This window comes from Camponotus vicinus, unplaced genomic scaffold (assembly GCF_025532165.1).
Source record: "Camponotus vicinus isolate PSW18456_S1 unplaced genomic scaffold, iyCamVici1.0 SCAF_13, whole genome shotgun sequence".
NCBI lineage: Eukaryota > Metazoa > Arthropoda > Insecta > Hymenoptera > Formicidae > Camponotus > Camponotus vicinus.
The window spans coordinates 15,091,613-15,110,936 of record NW_028141949.1 but is presented as its reverse complement, the minus strand read 5'-3'; the positions used below and the strand labels follow the sequence as shown (position 1 = coordinate 15,110,936).

Here is a 19,324-nt window from a genome sequence, read left to right as displayed (position 1 = left end):
TCGCGGCATATAAAGAAATTGTTTGTCCCACTGGAATGTTTCCATTAATCGTCATTGCTCGTCTTATTCGAGAGGTCATATTGTACGATGTTATTTAATGTACTGTTTACATTATTCATATATCCCATACGACTCATGTTATTTAATATACCATTAATTAATACATTATTCATACGCTATTAATATATTATATTAATTATTAAATATATTATTAATAATAATATAATTAAATATATTATTATTAATAACATATTTAATAATTATTGTCTATTATTGTCTATTATTTTGTACTATCTCTAGTACACATAATGTGTCGAGATAAAAAGTTTCCCCGAGTTTGTGAAATTTGCGAGAAACTCGAATCGTCGCTTGTGATCTTTCAACGAGCAGACGCGCAACAAGAGTGGGCTTTTTCGTGGAGGGTAAAAAACAGCACGTTGTATTCTCGAGTATTCATCGCGCCAAACGTGCCTTATCCGCATCCATATCATGGTTCTTGAGACGAGTCGTGCACTCGGCCTGTGCAGTGTGTAGGAAGTTACGAACATGTTACGCGAACAAAAACGAGCAATCCACTCGTTAACTCGTTTGTATCGTGCCTGGCAACGCGATATCGAGCTTCGACTCGATTACTATCAAAAATAATCAGTAAACTTTATTCGCTCCGAGCATTCCTTTATGAATTTGCGTGTACTTTTTAATGATTTTATTTATCGAAATTTTACACGAGGAATGTTAGTACATTTTAATCTTATTCTTTCATTTTTAACGATTTTATAAACAATTTGAAAATTGATTTATGATTAGTAAATCTATTCAATTAGTAATAAATCATTAGTGTTTTTATTTATCATAGTTTTGCATAAATTGCAGAAATGAATATTAATACATTTTTTTCTGTATCTTATTTTTTCATTTTTAACGACTTTATAAATAATTTGAAAATTAATTTATGATTAGTAAATCTATTTAATTAGTAATAAATTATTAGTGTTTTTATTTATCATAGTTTTGCATAAACTGCAGGAATGAATATTAATACATTTTTTTCTACATCTTATTCTTTCATTTTTAACAACTTTATAAATAATTTAAAAATTAATTTATGATTAGTAAATTTATTCAATTAGTAATAAACAATTAGTTTTTATTTATCACAATTTTGCACAAGGAATATTAATACATTCTCATTTTATTCTTTCATTTTTAATGACTTTGTAAGTAATTTGAAGATCGATTAGTAAATCTATTCAATTAGTAATAAATAATTATAAATATTAAATTTATCCATATTTTGCATAATATTAATATATTCTCATCTTGCATAATATTAATATATATTCTCATTTTTTGACTTTTAACCATCTATGAATAATTTTAAAATTGATTTTTATATAAAAATACAAATCGCGCGCAATCGTGGTACATTTCGTAAATTAATGCGAATAAGAGAGAAATGTACACGGTATCGTATTAAAAAAATTGCGTTAATTAATTGTATAGAGAGGAATGTTAGCTCTCGGTACAATTTTATTTTAAAAAATGGCTCGCGATAGAAATGCGATTTACGCGGGAATCGATATAAATTGAGATAGGAATGTACAAAGCGTTACATTGAAATCGCATTAAGCTACATAGTGAGTTAATAATGCCGTTTCCCGATGTATCCCGCGTATGTGTTAAAGGCCGGGCGCAACCGTAGACAAGAACGAAATCGATTAAGCCCTGATCACATCCATTTCCGTGTCCTCCGTCGTGTCGCGATTTGAATAACGGTCGTTGGATGACAATGTCTATTCGGCGAGATTACATTTTAACACGTTATAAATGCGCGTCCGCGCAACGTTTACGTTTCGAGAGCGTAACCCCTCGCACCGTTTCGATGGTCGACACATTACGATGCATTTACATCGCGAGTAATAATACACATGACGTTTATAGACTCGTGGTCCAGACGCAAATACCGCACCATTAAGCGACTCGCTGCTATTGGCGCGTTGAATAAGCTCTGAAAACGCGCCGATATATAAAATGAATATTTGTACAACGTATTGCGCAAATATTGCGCGCGCGCGAGCGTCACGTGTTATGTCAGATCCAATATATCCGCGAAATTCGCCGAGAAAAGCCCGGATACTTATTTACCTTTGGCGTGTTGAAAATTGACACGGTCCGCTCGAAAACTATCTCTCCACGTTATATATTTTGCGGCGCGCAGGTGCAGTTACACGCGTTTACGGCGGAGAAATATCGGACGAAATTACTGTGATTGATGCATTCGATGAAAATTGCAGGAATTCACTGGAAAGCACGCGACTCGCGGTTGAAATTGTCGCGTATTTTTCTACGAGGTCTCTCGCATAAATATTTCGAAAGTAATCTTGCGTTATGCGAACTCGATTAAATTTCTACGAGGCGCGATAATTAAGTATAATTAATATATTCGTAACGTTAAATGTTGCGCGAGTACAAATTAATAAATTTGCGAAACACTTTAAAAAGGATATATTATAAAGATATATTATAAAAATATAAAAATTAAGTGGTTAAATTAATTGATCAAATAATTAAGATGTTTGATATATATGATACGAGATAGTAAATATATATAAATGAAACTTTAAAAATAAATAATATTTTTATATTAAATATTTAGTTGATTCTTTATGCAGATTGTAAACGTGTAATTTTCTATAGATACAATCGATTCTGTTTCATAAGTAATAATGAATAATTATTAATTAATTGTAATATTATATTTTTTGATATAATATTTTTTTATATAATTACATGTTAACACTATTTAACGTATTAAAAATTAATTTCCTATCATTTCATGTCGTTCATCTTAATTCACTACGATCTTTAGCAAGTTGTAGAAATTCTCGTTTCTTTTATTCCGCTTCTTTTCGGACTCGAGATGCGGATCTTTGCGTTTAAGTATTTATTTCCTTCGTATAAAAAGCTAAGATTCAGTTGCGGTGAATGGACGCGGAGTACATTGCTCGGAAGGATTAAAGCTCTAAAACAAACATATATCACACAACGAAAAAACAGGCTAATGAGAAGCTAGTGCAGAAAACGGAACGCGAATAAAAAAGCAAAATCTTTACAAAAAATTCTTTCGTAATTAATAAATAATAAATCTTTTATATAAATTCTTTAATAATTAAAGAATTTTTTAAAAAGATTTTGATTTTTTTATTCGCGTTCCAATATTTTTTTGCACCAGGTTCTCAGCCTTTTTTTATTTTTATTGTTCTCAAAACAAGCGATCCATGCGCATCGAAAGCAGATGTTTTCAATTTGTTATATGAACTATGAGACGAGAGAAGAGGTAAATATGATTTTATCGTATATCGCGTCACAGAATTAAATGTTCTCCGCCAAGTTAAAAGGTCAGATCGTTTACGCTTTGTCTCTTATCCGCTATCCTATTTACCTTTTTCTCTTTCATTCTCTCGGACACATCTATGTAATTACTACCGACCGAATGAGGCAACGTTCCAGTTATCGCCGCGTGTCCCGTTGGAATTTCGCCATGGTGAACATCTGCATTTTTGCATGGCGCGTTTCGCCCTTCCGTTCTCGCGCCGCCACTGATGCGTATTTCATGGAGATAAAGCTGGTCCGGTCAGTTTCAGTGACATTTCATAATTTTTGCCTCGTGCAATCTGCGAATAAAATATTTCTGGCGTGCGAGCTTGAAACAGTGAAAAATTGTGTTGAATCTGTTTAAAAATATCGAAGAGAGGACGTATAGAACATATAGACATTTTGACTCGAAATGTATCACTTTATATTTAGTTATTTGACAAAAAATGAAATATTTTATTTCTGAGGAATAAAATAATAGTCGGGATTATATTTTAATACATCGAGATTATAATTAAAATGCAGTTTGAAATATAAATTTAGAATTCATTAATTAGTAACGCTGTGTATGTTTAATATTTTTACTCCAAACTTTCAACATAATTTTGTTTGTTGAGCATAAAATGTTAGATTTTGAGAATGTTAATTTTATAACGTTTATAAATATTTTTTAATGTGTGTATCAACAAGCGTATTTCAGTTTTTGCGAGATATTAATATATATTAATCGTATATTCAATAGATATATTTAAAAATATATATAAAAGGTTACAAAAAATAGCACATGCTGTAAACACATATTTTGGAGTTTTAATTCTTTTGTTTTCAATTTTTTAAATTTGGTCAAAGTAAAATTATGAAAGTGACTTTTCATTCTGAAAAACGTGAGAGAGATTAAAATATTATTGAATTTCTTAAACCATCATTATATACATATATTTTGATTTTTTGTAAATTATGTATGAAAATAGTATGTTTTTTTTTTTAATTGGTATGTGTAAAGTGATCATCTCATGCGCAAATATAATAAGAATATAATGATCCAATATAATATGGATAAAGGATGAAAGTTTAATTGCAATTACTATCTAATTCTAAATGACATTGATTGATCATCCGATGCATCCGGTGGCATGTTTTATAAGCTACTGTTTCGAGATCGCACGTAACTCGATTAAGTATCACGTATTTTCTTCAGCGGCTTTCGATTTTATAGATATTTTCGGCGCATCCGTCGCGGCGAATCGCTTTGCGATACCAATGCATACTTCATTTTCAAAGGTGCCACTCCCGGATATAACCGCGGAAGTTGGTCGTGTCGTCAGCGTTGGCGACGATACCTCTTCGGTGAGAGTTCGCGAATCCTCCTTGCAAACTTCTCCCCGTGGTTTATGCGAACGGTGCTTGTGCCTGAGGGCACGAGCATCAGGGGAGGAGGGAAAAGTGTGCAAAACTTCTTAATAGCGTCGCGACGTGATATTTTTATGACATATTACTGATCGATAAAATTAGAATGATATATGCGAGTCGATTTATATTTTTATTAAAGTTAATTTTAATACTACGTAATAAGAAATATGCGTCTTGTGAGTTTCATTTTTCAAGTAAGATTTATTAATTAGATATATTTTATGAACAAACAAATTTTGCTTAATGAATGAGGCATTTATGGACAAGATATTTAAACAAGTTGACTTTTTTAATGCAACCAAAAAATATAAATTTTTGCTTACAATTTTTTCGAGACGAAATGTCAAAATCGAATAATCAAAATAATCAAACTTATATATTTTATCGATTGTCAATTATTATATTACTTTTTTCGGTATTATATTTTTTTCTTAACAAAGTAAATAGTAAAATATTCAGTTTGAAAGGTTAAAGTTTGTAACTTTGCACATGAAAGAGATGTGTACGATTACGTGCAAGGATTCTGCAGTGAGATACATAATTGATGCTGAGGGTCAACGCGAAGTGGCAAGTGGAAATTCGCAATTTCCGTTCGACTTAAGGAAGAAAGTTACGGCCGTCTGATAGAGTTTCGTCGTTTTCTTCCTGTCTCCAAGATTTGCAGTCGCAATACTGTAATTTCAAAGCGTACATGCGTAATATCGTGTGGCACAATTGCAAATACGTTACAACGCAGTCGTGGTATCCACTAGCCGAGTGCATTTGCCTCGGTAAGTACGTTGGCATCATTATGATTCAACCCACGCTTATCATTCCGAGAAACCAGGTGTACGATAAACAATGATAAACGGGTTTTCACGGAGCTGCTGGTAGTTTAATGCATATCAAGCCATTCGTCACGAAGCGAGATATAGGGGGACCTCTTTTTATGAGAATATCTTTCCGCGTGTTTATTTTCATCTTGATTATTTTCCCCGGACCTCTAGTGCTTAAAATATTTATCTTTAAATAAAATATTCTCTTGGATTTTCTTAGAATTTATATCCGCGTTTAAATCTATTAATTTTGTGCAATTATTCGAAATTTATAATTAATTTTGCATAATTATTTCAAATGTACGAAATACCCCTAATTTAAAAAAATGCATATTTTAAATATTGCGATACGAGAATATGAAATATTTAGATTTACATTTAAGTATCTAAATTTTCCATACATTTAATTTTAATTATGTTTAAGCGAAAATGATAACAGTAATAATAATTTAATGTTAATTATAATATATCCGAAATTCATAAAATTTACCGAAATTTACATTATATAAAATATTGATTTTTTGAAAATATATCGAACACTGTTTTTTATACTTGAATAAAAATCTCGATCAAAATAACTGAGTTAAGATATTGATGATAAGCAATATAAGATATTGATTATTGCAATTTACAAGAACATATCTGCGGGAAAAACACGATACGATTAAAAACTCGCGGTATAAAGGTCCAATTATTAACTATAAAAAAATTATTAACTATATAAAGTAATCAATTTTCTCAAATGCAATATAGTTATTTACATCGCAGAAAATGAAGCCATTTCCGGTTAAAGTTGGAGCAAAAAATACATGACCGAAGTATATATATATATATATATCTAAACGTAATCTATAAACGAATATAGAGAGAGATGTATAAATCTGGAATGAAGGGAGAGAAAGAGAGAAAGAGTGTATGCGTATAAATGCGTAGTGGAGCGAGTCTGTACGCAGACACCCACGCGTCATGTGCACACGCGCCTACCTCATTTATCTCCGACTCGATCACGAGCGCATTTATCATGCGGCTTCGTGGCTGGTCCCCTTTGAAGCTTTGTGCGCTAAAGTTTTGCGCAAACACAGAGACTTTTTAATCTGTACGCGTCGCGATCGCGCAAAACTTTTCAATGAATTTCAGATTTATACCTAAGAAAATTAAAAACAATCAATTCTTATTTAATTCCCAAATAGATTATTGTTGAACCATTTTTGAGACATTATTAGTTACATTGCAAATGTATGTATATGTCAAAAAGCCTTGAAAAGTACGTAAATTTCGAAAATTTTTTTTAGAATATTATTTTTGTAATAATTTAAATTTAATTTATATATAAAATTTTTTTATAATATTTTTGTAATAATTTAAATTTAATTTAATTTAAAGTTTTACATTTACACACACATTTAATAATTTAATATACATGATTAAAACGTTAAATTTTTGCATAAGATATTTCGGAAGTTATTAATTGTTGGGAATTAAAAGAAATATATTGCTTAGTCATTTAATTCCCATTTATATAATGCTTGTCAGTTTTTCATTCTACAATTTATCAATTAATTTTATCTGAACTCTTGATTTTACGAAAGTTTCGAAAGATTCGCAGATGTTCATGTCGAACGAAGAGGAAGGGGGGGGAAGGGATAGAAACGAACGACATAAATAAAATTCCCCGACGTTTATAATGGGTCAAGAGCAAAGTGCCCTGTGGAGCACCACCGTTGGCGATAAACCGTTCAAAATAAGTGCCTGGCAATAAATGCTTACCCTCATGTACAACCTTATTGTGGCATACAGTCGAGTGCGTTCTCCTTTCCTTTCATTTGCCGATGTAAACGTGAGAATGGCGTGCTTGAGATTAATCGAGTTCCATCTACGACATGATGGCTGATGGCACATTGCGTTTATCGTAATAAACTATTGTTGACGTGATTAGATATGTCTAATCAATGTCAATCTTCGATAGCTATATCTAATTAGCACAGATTATTAGATATTTTAATATCGTATTTTTAGATTATATTAGATATTTTAATATTTATTATGCAAATATTATCGTTTAAAATTATTTATTATAATAAATTTAAAATTATTTTCGCGCGCGAAGAAAATGATATTTTTCACAATAATAATATATATGTGAATTAATTAAATGATAAAAGAAAAACTTTGTTTATATCTAATGCTATTTGCGCACTTGCAGATACTTTCTTTTTACGAAATGTTTGCATAATTACTTAGATTTAATTTAAAATTAAAAGCTTGACAAACTTTATGTTATTATATCTAATTCTTGAAAAGATAGTGCGTTGGAGAAACAATATTATATTATTCATTACGTAAATATGAAACTTTGAGATGTTGGATTAACATAAACGCATGTTTAATCGTCACTCGCACCGGGCTCTATTAAATTAATGAGATTTTACTCGAACTCCTAATGAACGGAACGAACTTGTGCACGGTGTTTCGTAGCCCGGAGAAAAAATACCGTGTGTCACAACGGGATAACGTCTGTAACGAGAGGAGGGGAAGCAATCTTTCGACCCGCGTATATAAAGTGGCCGTTAAAAATCCGCGCACGTTGTTCCCGAAGTGGTGCATAACAAGGCGAGAAGGGCACATTGGGGAGGAGTTGATGGGAGCAGGGGGACTAAGATATAATGAAATGAAAATTACCACACGCAAATCGTCACCGCGTGGTCCTCGACGTGCCTTTGAGAATATATATGCCACATTTCGCGTTTCTTCGCCGCGATTCCGACAATTACCATCGTAATTTCCATAATGGTCATCGCGATGATGATTTTATGACACGTCGTTCTTTTCGCCATCGTGTCATGTCGGTCTTGTTCCGTCATCCGAAACTGCCCGGGAATGTTCGGAAGAGGCCGACATTTGCTTCAGCGACGTCTCGAAAACTTTTTAACGACATGGTGTTTTGCATAGTTCAAAGCTTGTCAGGGCTCATCTTTAGAGTACTCGAATCTTAAGCACATGTATCATAGGAAATTCTATTGACCAGCTATTTGATCCTTAGTGCGAGTTTAGAATGATTGGTAGTAAAATTGCTTAAAGCAGAAGGAAAAAAAATAAATATATAAATAATTTTATAAATAGATATACAATCTTATTAATCGTTTATGAATCCATGAGATAATAATATTATCTGAATCAAGCCTGTTTGCGTGAAATAATATTTGTAGTGATAATAATCATATATAGAAATCATTGATAATTATTTTTGAAGTCATTCAATTATAAAAAAATATAGTAATACTAATTTTATATAAATTGGGATTTTTAAATATATAAATATAAATAAATAAATAGATATATAATTTTATTCATGGATCCATGAAATAGTATTTCATTATCATCTGAATTAAGCTTGTTTTTGCATGAAATAATATTTATAATAATGATAATTAGAAATTATTGAGAATTATTTTTGAAATTATTTTGGAGATTCAATTAGCAAAAATATAGTAATAATACACTTTATATAATTTTGAATTTTTTTTACATATACAGTAAAAGTCTTTAAGTCGATTCTTAATTATTTAATAGTGAAGACTTTGTCTTGTGATAAAGTAATTTGTACTAAAATAGCCAAAGCCAAAGGATGCCGCGTATTCTCTATTTATCTTTGGAAATTTTGCATTTAAAAATTACTGTATCGCGTTCGTCCATAATAGAGCAGCAGCGAATTGCGCCGCGTTTCCCGAGTATGAACAATTTCTCGCATTTGTGTCGGAGATGAAGCGGTACAGGACCGAGAATGTGAACAAACATCTATTTTTTTTTTCTCGGAGAATCTGGCGTACCATTGAAACGAATACAAAAACACAGTCGGCCATGAAGGATACCGTTGCCGCGGCTGTTAACGATTGAGTCTTGGCAACGAATGGGACGCTTTTTCAAGAAAATATGCTTTGTACGTGGCATTTTGTTTATCCGTTTCCTTGCGCTTAATAAGCAATCTGTCTGTTTCGCAGAAACTTTTATATTGGTTTATTAGCATCATTGATGGCATTTTTAAAAAATTGTGTTAACAATACTGTTTGCGTGAAATAATATTTGTAGTAATGCTAATTAGAAATTATTGATAATTATTCTTGAAATAATTCAATTAAAATATGGTAATAATATATATTTTATATAAATTATATAAACTTTTTTTCACAAATATGAAAAAATTTTTAGGTCGAATCTTAATTGTTTAACAGTGAACAATTTTCAGGAATTTAATAAATTAAAAAAAAATGTAAACAAAATTTTTTTAATTTAAAAAATCACGAGATTCTTTATCATATTTTTTATATCACATAAAATTGATAAACGATGGTTAAGTATTTACGTATTATTTTTAAAAAAAGGAGACAATTATTTTTTTTATTACGAATAACCCCATCTCTGTAGCAGATAATAAATAATTTCTGAAACATAGCTGCATTCCATCAAGTGCGGTTTTAATTTCGTGGCGCATCTCGATTTTGTCGGAAATTGCAACACGAGTGTTTAATTGCAAATTTTAATTTTAATCGGAAAAAGTTGTTTACACAAAGCGTCCACGCTTTTCGTCTCTTGGTTCGCGCTGCGAGCGTAATAACCCGAAAAATCATGATCACGAGGGAAGAACGAAACCGGTAACGAAAGGTTACGATTCTGTTTTGCCACGTCGCTACAAATTATTAGCCCCATTCGCACCTCGTCCCCTTTCCGCCGTTGCTCGTGAGAAGCTATAACATTCACCGCTGCTTGTGCATACAAATGCGTTTTATGGATGCATTTTCGCCGATTCTTAGAAAACAGGGAAAGAAAAAGGAGGTGGAGTGACGAGGAGTGCATTAGCCAGAGATGATGTTGCTCTCTCCTCCAGTAAGAAGTCGCACGTGACATCATTGTATAAGAACAAAGGGATGTAATAAGCGCAGCAGCGCGCGCGGAAAATCTCGTCCGACTTTGTTATCGCAGAAGTAAGCGCGAGATTTGCGAGGTCCTCGAGAGCTGCGTTTAATTTCTGCCAGATGCGTCTTTGAACGTAACGCAACCAAGCAGCACGCTCGGCGCAACACTTACATTCTTAAATATGTATGTAAATCTAGAAAATTAATTTCCTCTTTAATCTCTAGCGCGCATGAGAGTGCATGCAATGCCAGAATAAATGCTGCATTGTGCGAAATATACGTAGAGAAAAATATTATTTACATTTGGCATAAATTTACTGTTAAAATTTAATTAATTAATGTAAATGTAATAATTTGATAATAATAAATGATATAAATACGATAATTTTTGCCCGCGCGCTTTTATTAAATACTTTGGAGATTTTCGCAGCTCGATTAAAAACTTTGGAGCTGCTCTTTTGCTCGCGCTTCAATTTGATCTCGCGTGGAAAATTGAAATTTACATGGATTTAATTTTAGCAAGCAGACGGTGCTGCGCGTCGGGCAGGAATCTCATCGTTAATGAGATTTAATATCTCATTCGATAAAGAGAATCCTCTTTCGGGGGTGAGGTGGGCTTGAAAATCATTAACATTATTTCCCGAGTTTCTCTACCGTTCACGGATTATTGCAACAAGTCAAATTAGAGACGCACAATTCGGTCGTTTCCGCGCTCGCGCGGATACACGTATTAAAGCCCACAGTGTCTCCCAACTCTGGCTTGTTATTCCGCCGGTGTCTTCTGGGTGGTCTCGAAGTAGTCTCACAAATAGAAAGAATGTAACTTTATTACGACGCCACATGGCCGGAATACAAGAGTCGGGACGTGTCATAGCTACTATTCTTTTGTACGTAACCCACTGAATGCTCTCAAAATGGTCAAAAGAGCCGCGTTTAAGCATGAGAAAATTCATACATGCTCTAATGCTCCACTTGTGTTTTACAGCACATTAGCAGATGAGTCATATAGAAATAGAAGGGAAAATATATCAAAATAAATTTGCAGTTTTTTCGCGATAAAATAATCAAATTAATATACAATTAAATTTGTTGCAAATTGAAAATATTCATAAATCTTGATCGACTTGAAACTCTCTTAAATTAAATTTCCGTTATATAACGTCTATACAAAATTCAGATTTTTTTATCCAGTTACATTAAATTGAACAAAATTATTTCCGCGTCGCAGGATCATCGTAACAAAATGATATACTTGTACTAAATTGAGAATGGAGTTTTTTTCTCACTCGAATTTTAATAAATTAGCATCTGTTTACTGTCGACTTAGAGGGTCGACGCGATGAGAGATTACGGTATCTATATACGTTCCATTCGAGAGTACACGCACACCAGTACGTCCGCAAATTTAGGGCGCGTGCTGCGTACGCGAAATTCATTAGACGATGGGATCCACGCGTTCGCTTTAATATCGAGACGCAATTTAAATGCATATCACGTGCCGCCGCGTCGAGACGCGGCGGCGGCGGCCGCCGGGATTATCATAACCGAGCAATTATCGTGCGGGAGTTTAGGACCGTTCGCTCGCTGGCAGACACGCCGGCGCCGGTTTACCTATCTCTCAGATATCCGTCCATGCCTGACCATAAATTCGCGCTGGCGAATTTCCCAAGTTACACTCAAGTTTCACGAATGACTAAGCACCGATAAATCCCCGTCGTGCGGCATTAATCCCATCGCAGACGAAGGACCACCGTCGTTCCCGCGATCGACGTAAACGGCTATACTATTAGAATTATCGCTGACAATTTATCGCCGTTTGTGTACCTTTGCGGATGCGCGTGCCGTATCCCCGATATTATTTCGTTATTTTCGGAATATTAAAACGAGAAATAAAGAGGCTCTAGCGACGTGACAAATATAAAATCAGAAGAGCGCACGCAAAAGATTCATTCAATTTTTTAATTGTATTTTTTATTACGGTTTTACGAAAATTGAGATTAATTAAAGAGACATAATCTAAATATAATATATAAATTGATTAGAATTAATTTTTTTTTTCAAATAAAATTATGAAATATCATTAACGAAAAAATATAATATGGCATTTTACATGTATATTCTACATATTTATATTCATGTAAAGTATTTTTTTTTTATTTTTAAATATTATATATATTACATATTAAATATTATATATTTTTAAATATTAAATATGGTTGCATTTGAAAATATTTCTCTGTGTAATATTTTATTTTGAGATAAAACGAGAAATAAAAAAATTATATTTATTACGTTTTTTCGAAAATTGAAATAATTAGAGAGAGATACATAATTTAAATATAATATATGTATAAATTGTGATTAGTTAATTTTCTTCTTTCAAATATAATATTTTATGATAAGAAAAAAAATATAATATAATATTTTATATCAATATTTATATTTTTCTTTTTCTCTCTATTTATGTGCCTTTACATTAAATTTTTAAATATTAGATATTGATTGCATTTAAAAAATATTTGTCTATATAACATTTTATTACTTTTATACTATTAATACTTTATATTTCGAGCACATGAAAGAAAATTTGCACAACAAACGCAGTCGACACGCACACATTATACAATCATGCTTGCACAGCGCCAGTGTCTAGATATAAATTAGGATGCGTATTAGATTTACGGGGGGCAGCGAAGTGCCGTACAATGTACGGTCATCGACAATCGTGTGCAGCTGGCGTTTATTGTTGCTCTAATTATCGCGCGCGGCAATGTTAACGATGATTGCCGCTCTCGTGCCATCATCTTGCCGCGCGTTGCATCGTTTGATGCGGACAAATATCGGCGATGGTCTCGCACGCGAATATGTAATTTCGCCTCGCGAGGTCGAGCATGCCGATGGTGCAAACCATTGTTATCGCCGGAATTTACCCTACCGTTGAGGAGCAGGCACAAATTCCGTGCATTTAACGTTAAACGTGCTAGAGCAAACGAACATAATCGAACGCCGCGGATTGTACACTCGAAATTCGAGTTCTCTTAACCCGGATGTCTCTCGTTCCGGGAAATTTGCGAATATATCCTCTACGCTCAATAATATGCAAGGTTTATCTTTTCAATTATTATTCGATTAGTTTTCAACTCGTTGTTGTATTGGAAATATTATATACTTTGAGAGAGTAATTAGCCTCGTACGATTTTGAAATGTCGATTCATTAATTCTGCTTATTATCCGATCTCTTCGATCAATCTCGTATTTTCGTCGCGCGAAAGAAATCTGTTGATTGATATCCAATTAGAATGTGCGTTTTTTTTTGCATTTCTATCTAATATTTGGAGGATATTTTAGGATCACGAAGGCATGTTAACATTGATTAGCAATCAGCCAAACCTCTCGTGTTTATAGCATTTCTCACACACGTGCTATCCATGATTCCATTACTTTTAGTATATATTCACATACACAGTCGAATGCACACGTCGATGCGCAACAAGCGCGCTGCTAGATGTGCAATTAATTTGCTGCTTGTCTTGTAATGGGGATGTTACATGGGGATGTGCCGTAACAGACAGGGTCGCAAGGAGACCCTGAAGGTTCGTTAGGTCTAAAGGAGATGATGAAATGATGTGTTTTAATTATTTTTTCGCCAGACGCTCTTGGGGCTCTCGAGCTAATTGCCATTTGTGCCAATAAAAGAGGGATCTTAGGGATCTTACTTCTCACTTTTCCCTCTTCTGAGCTGCCTATTCGCTCGTTTGTATCGACTAATGATTGCTTAGTGATCTATATTATTTTTTTCACTTTTTAAGATTTGTCAAGTACTGATTAAGATAGTATTACTGATGGATTTTTAATATTTTTCCATGAAAATATTTTTTTATGAATATATTTTTCCACGAATATATTTTTCCTTTATTTAAAAAAAATTTTTCTCATGAAAGATTTAATATGATGTGCGCAATTTGTATTTTTTTAAGTGATTAAAAGTCTGAAATTAAAGAGGGTAAAAGAATTAACTATAAATTTCTATTTTGCAATTTTTACATTAGATGTGAGAAATTATTGATTATAGTTAATTTACGTTTAGGGTAGCCGCAATCTATTTTTTGTATTTTTGATAGGGGCATTAAATATGCAGAAATCTAACGTCTTCTCACGGACAAAGTCGGCAGAAATTTGCATGTTACTTGGCGTAAATTCCGCGCAATTTCGCTGGGAATCGTTAAATCGTGCGAAGCTCACGCGTGAACGCTCACGCGATTTCGACGAGTAACCGAAATCACCGAACGTCCGTTTCTTTTACGATCGCGAACGTTGAAACTTAACGTCGTGCTCTATCGCGATCCATCGTATGCATAACTTTATTTTACAATCTACCCGGAAGCGAAACTGACGAAAGTTCGACGTTGAAAGTGTAATCGTATTCCAGTGAGATTCCAGTGAGGTAAGATGTAAATCAGCCGCTATCTCTAACTGGTTTTCTCGCCGCATCTATTTGAAAACTCGATGTGAGCAAGGATGCAAGTGTCGCATACATGTCTAGGAACTTATTTCTTATTTTAAGAGCAGGACTATTAAAGATGTACGAATAAAAATTTATGAGTTACGATCTTTTTCCTATCTTTGGGCGAAGAAATTAAAAATTTATACCCTTGATACTTATAACCGATTATGCGTCTATAATTTTTAAGATTGTCTCAATTATTGGAGTAATAAATGTTAGAGAGCAAACTAAAAATTTTATTTCGTCCGGTTTCGAATTAAAAAGAAGTCGCCATTCGTCGAGCGTTTCACAAATTGTCGCCACAGCGATTAAAGATTTCCAGCATTTTCACGAATCTTCTCTTTCCATCTCCTTCCTTCCTTGTGCTCCCTTTTTACTTTCTTCTGCTTCATTTCGACCAGGGACGGACGTGTAGAAGCATAGTATCGTTTCTTTACCATTTGGTTAATTCTTAATCGTCTTTGATTATATATATATATTTAATCAATTTTTGATGAAATTTGTTTTCGAAAGAAATATCACCTCTTATAACAGACTATAAAGTGTGAAAAATTTAAATTGAAAAGTCAATGTTATTTATTATCGCCGACATAATTTTTTTATCCCGGCGAATAAATTCATTTTCGCGTCATTTCTATTTTTGATTCAGTGTGTAATTTAATGTTCGATTTCACAATAGTCTCTCGAAAATATTCTATATCCGTCCCTGGCTTTTGACCCCACGTTTCCTCCCTCGTGTCTAAACCGCCTACGGCTAAGTGCGCTTCCATCGGAGCGAAAAATTCAACCCGAGCTACGACGGTTGAATCCTCCTCCCGTTACTCTCGGAAGAGGATTCAAGACGCAGGCGAGGCGGGTAATACATGTAACGACAATCGTTTTCGTCGTCCTTCTCGTTCCAAGATCGCGTGCGCGTACGTTTTCGACCCTTCTTCGAAGCGCCCATTATGTTATCGCGCGACGTTCTTCGAGAGCTCGAATTTCGTTAGGATAGATCTTTTCCGGTGAATACTCGGCGCTGCAATTTTGTAGAGTGCAATCTTCATGTGCCACGCATGTGCACTTAACTTGCGAGCTTCCGATATATTATGTATTCGAGCGCGAGCTTAATCAATTACTACGTTAAATGAACTTTCAGAACCATGTCTGCCTGAAATTAATAATCGAGCTTTAAACTAGGATACCTAGTTGGATGGATGCGCCATCGATCGTGCGAAGCGGGCTACGAGATACAATGATTAATTCAAATATTAGCATATTGATCCCAAGTTACAGATTCGCTCCGAGTTAAAAAAAAAAAAAACAAACGGAAGGACATGTTATACGGATCTAGCCGGATATTTAAAGATTGATCGATCTTGATGAGATTATCATTTATTATATTATTATAAATATTATATATTATAAATTATTTATTATAAATATGGACTATGAATATAAATAATTTATTATAAATATAGAGATGTCATTTATTATATAAATTTATTTTAATATGAAGCGATGTAAATTTAGGAATAATAATAATAGCGATTAAATACAATTTAACAATAATTTAGAATCTAGAACCGATTACGCAAGAATCATTATCGCGTCGTTCTCATGAAATACAAGGTATAGCAATTTTGCGCGATTAATTTCGAATAGCGCATCATCCTCGTCATCATCGCGGACACCGCCCACGCTTCCTGATTAGACCTCGAAGCGTCGACGGAGATAAAGGAGCGCGACGAGGCGCAGGACAGAGCTTGACGAGCGTCTCAAACGCGATGGTATTAGACTACCTGCCTACTAGTTAGACGTTGGGACGTCGCCGTGTGCACGTACGGGATAATTACTAATTAACGTAACTGCTGCGGGGAGACCCGTTGCCTCGTTCCCAGCAGCCACACGCCACACCGCAATGGCAACGTCATCGCCGGATCAGCGAAGACCGGATGCAACCGTACGCGAAACGGAAGAGAGAGAGGGATATGCAGAAAGCTAATTAAACATACTTTCGTACGATGTTCCCAGTTAGGCGAGTTACCTGGCGCTTACTGACCAAAATGTCAAGAGGGATTATATTATACATATGTCCAGCATGAGCTTCACTGATCTGAATTACCTCGCTTTCTCTCGTTTATACCTGGAGGATATTTTAGTAATGTATATTAATTTACATTGATATATTAATTTACATATTATGAAATTAATGCAAATATTTGTTGTGTATTTTAAGCATAATCTCTAGATGCTTAGGGAAAATTTGGATACTTTGAGACGGATTATTTCAAATGATAATTTCTCAAGATTAAGAAATATAAAATATTTCGCGTATGAATTATTTATTAAATAATTAAATAATTATTTATTAAATTTATTAAATGATTAGTTGATATTGAAAATTAATAAGTGACCCTTTAAACAAATTTGATTAAATAACGCATATATGTATAGTGTAAACAACAAAGATGTCGACAGAAATGATTCAAAGTCTTTCTTCTAGTTTGTCGAATCGATATAAGCCAGTCTTACTAAATCGGTCAAACAATGAGACTCGGTATTTGACGAACCGAGAGAAACTGTTACGTCACTCTTATTACTCCCACATCTTTCTAAAAGTGCATCGCTAAGAAAAAAAATCGCATCAGGTTGCACGAAGCAGCAGCAGCAGCTTGTGCGTCGAACGGTTGTGTTTCCCTCTGTGGGTCTCTCTTACTACACCTCTCTTATTACACCGCCATTGTCGTCGCATTGTCATCTATACCGCCCGCCACTTCCCATGGGATCAAACAATGAAAGAGATAAAAAAAACTCGCCGAGTAAATTCCATAGTTTTCCTCTGCATTGTTCGTATCGGGTTGGCGCGAGCCATTTTTTTTCCAAATCTTTCTGTGTCACTCGACCGATATCGTACCTAGAAAATCTGCAACGGACGTATAAAGTATGTTAAATTCAGCATTCAAGATTAGCAAAGATGCAATATTTTATCAAGATTATTATTAAGATTTTTAACGTCTAAATAAAATATCAAAATAATTGACGAAATTTTCATTATTGCGGCAATATGATTTTCTTCCGCAGATTATTACATCCTGCGCTCACGTGATATGAATTCTTTCGTCGCACACTGGCCTCTCCCCCTGTTAGAAAGCGCGAGAGGAAACATTTACAGCGTGTCACGAACGACAGAACGTGCCTTTCGCGCGCGCAAGTATTTGTACACATGTACCGCGTGACGCGGCACGTGTAATTCGATATTTTCGGAGCCGGTTCGAGTGTCAAGAGAAGGAGAAAGAGAGAGAGAGAAAAAAAAAAGAAAAGACCGGGGCGGCAAATTGCGGCGTGACGGTTCCAACAACCTCCCTTCGATGAAACGCCTGCGGGGGGTCCGCGTTCTTGTAACCCCGTTTCGCGCGTTGCGCTCTTGAGTCGTGTCAATGCTTTTAGGGAAGAGGTGGGGGGGGGAGGGGGAGGGTCGTCCGGCTCTTTATCGACCGGTGACAAAGGTAATGTCGGACAGAAATCGCGCGAGGCCCGCTTTTCACACTTAATGACACGTTGCGATGCTTTATTGCTGACGGCAAGCTAAGAGCGTACCTTCTCCATCCGGATACGTTGTAATTAAGGGACGGCAAGGGGAGACCGAGAGGTCTGCCGATCTTCTCGGAGGCGCTTGAATTAATCGCCGATCATGGCGGTTATTAGTCCCGGAAGCAAAGCGCGAGATATGTGTGTGTGTGTATGTGTGTATGTATATATACCGCGTTCCTCTAGAGAGATCATATTTCTTTGGAAATCTAGATTATTATGTTCAGCAATATAGTAATAACACTTGATTATATTCTATTTTCTTTGTATATTTATTTGAAAATTTCTTATATTGATTTATACGTATTGAAAAGCAGAATTATATTTCAATTACAGAGCGTCGTTTTAAATTAATTTTTCATCAAATAGAAATTAAAATTCAATTTATCAATGAGGTTTATTCCTTACATCTAAAGATACCGATTATTAATTATATCAAATAATATTTTAAAAATTATTTTAAACGATATAAAAAATATCTCCCTCAACTCATCTACAACTGAATAAAGTACCGAGATAATGTCGCTAAACAATTATTAAGCACGACAATTTCGAATAGAGCAAAGGAGGAAAAGTCTGCGCGATCTTTATTTTTTATATTCTATATTTTAGTTAAGTGTTTCTCTTCGATATTCGCGATTTTACGAGGAGCGTATCTTTTTTTCGCGATCGCATCTTAATTTTTCAGCGCCTTGTGAGCGTGACTACGAGAAAGCTTTCTGAAGGAGCGAGAGGGGGAA

At 34.3% G+C, this 19,324-nt stretch overlaps 2 protein-coding genes across 4 annotated transcripts in view; both read left to right on the top strand.

Moving 5' to 3' along the window:
* LOC145964595 (odorant receptor 43a-like) overlaps nt 1–19,324 on the top strand; it is a 120,692-nt gene that overhangs the window by 3,459 nt on the left and 97,909 nt on the right. The window lies entirely within an intron of this gene.
* The window catches only part of Borcs6 (BLOC-1 related complex subunit 6), a 108,779-nt gene that overhangs the window by 12,760 nt on the left and 76,695 nt on the right, over nt 1–19,324 (top strand). The gene's annotated exons all lie outside the window — the stretch shown is intronic.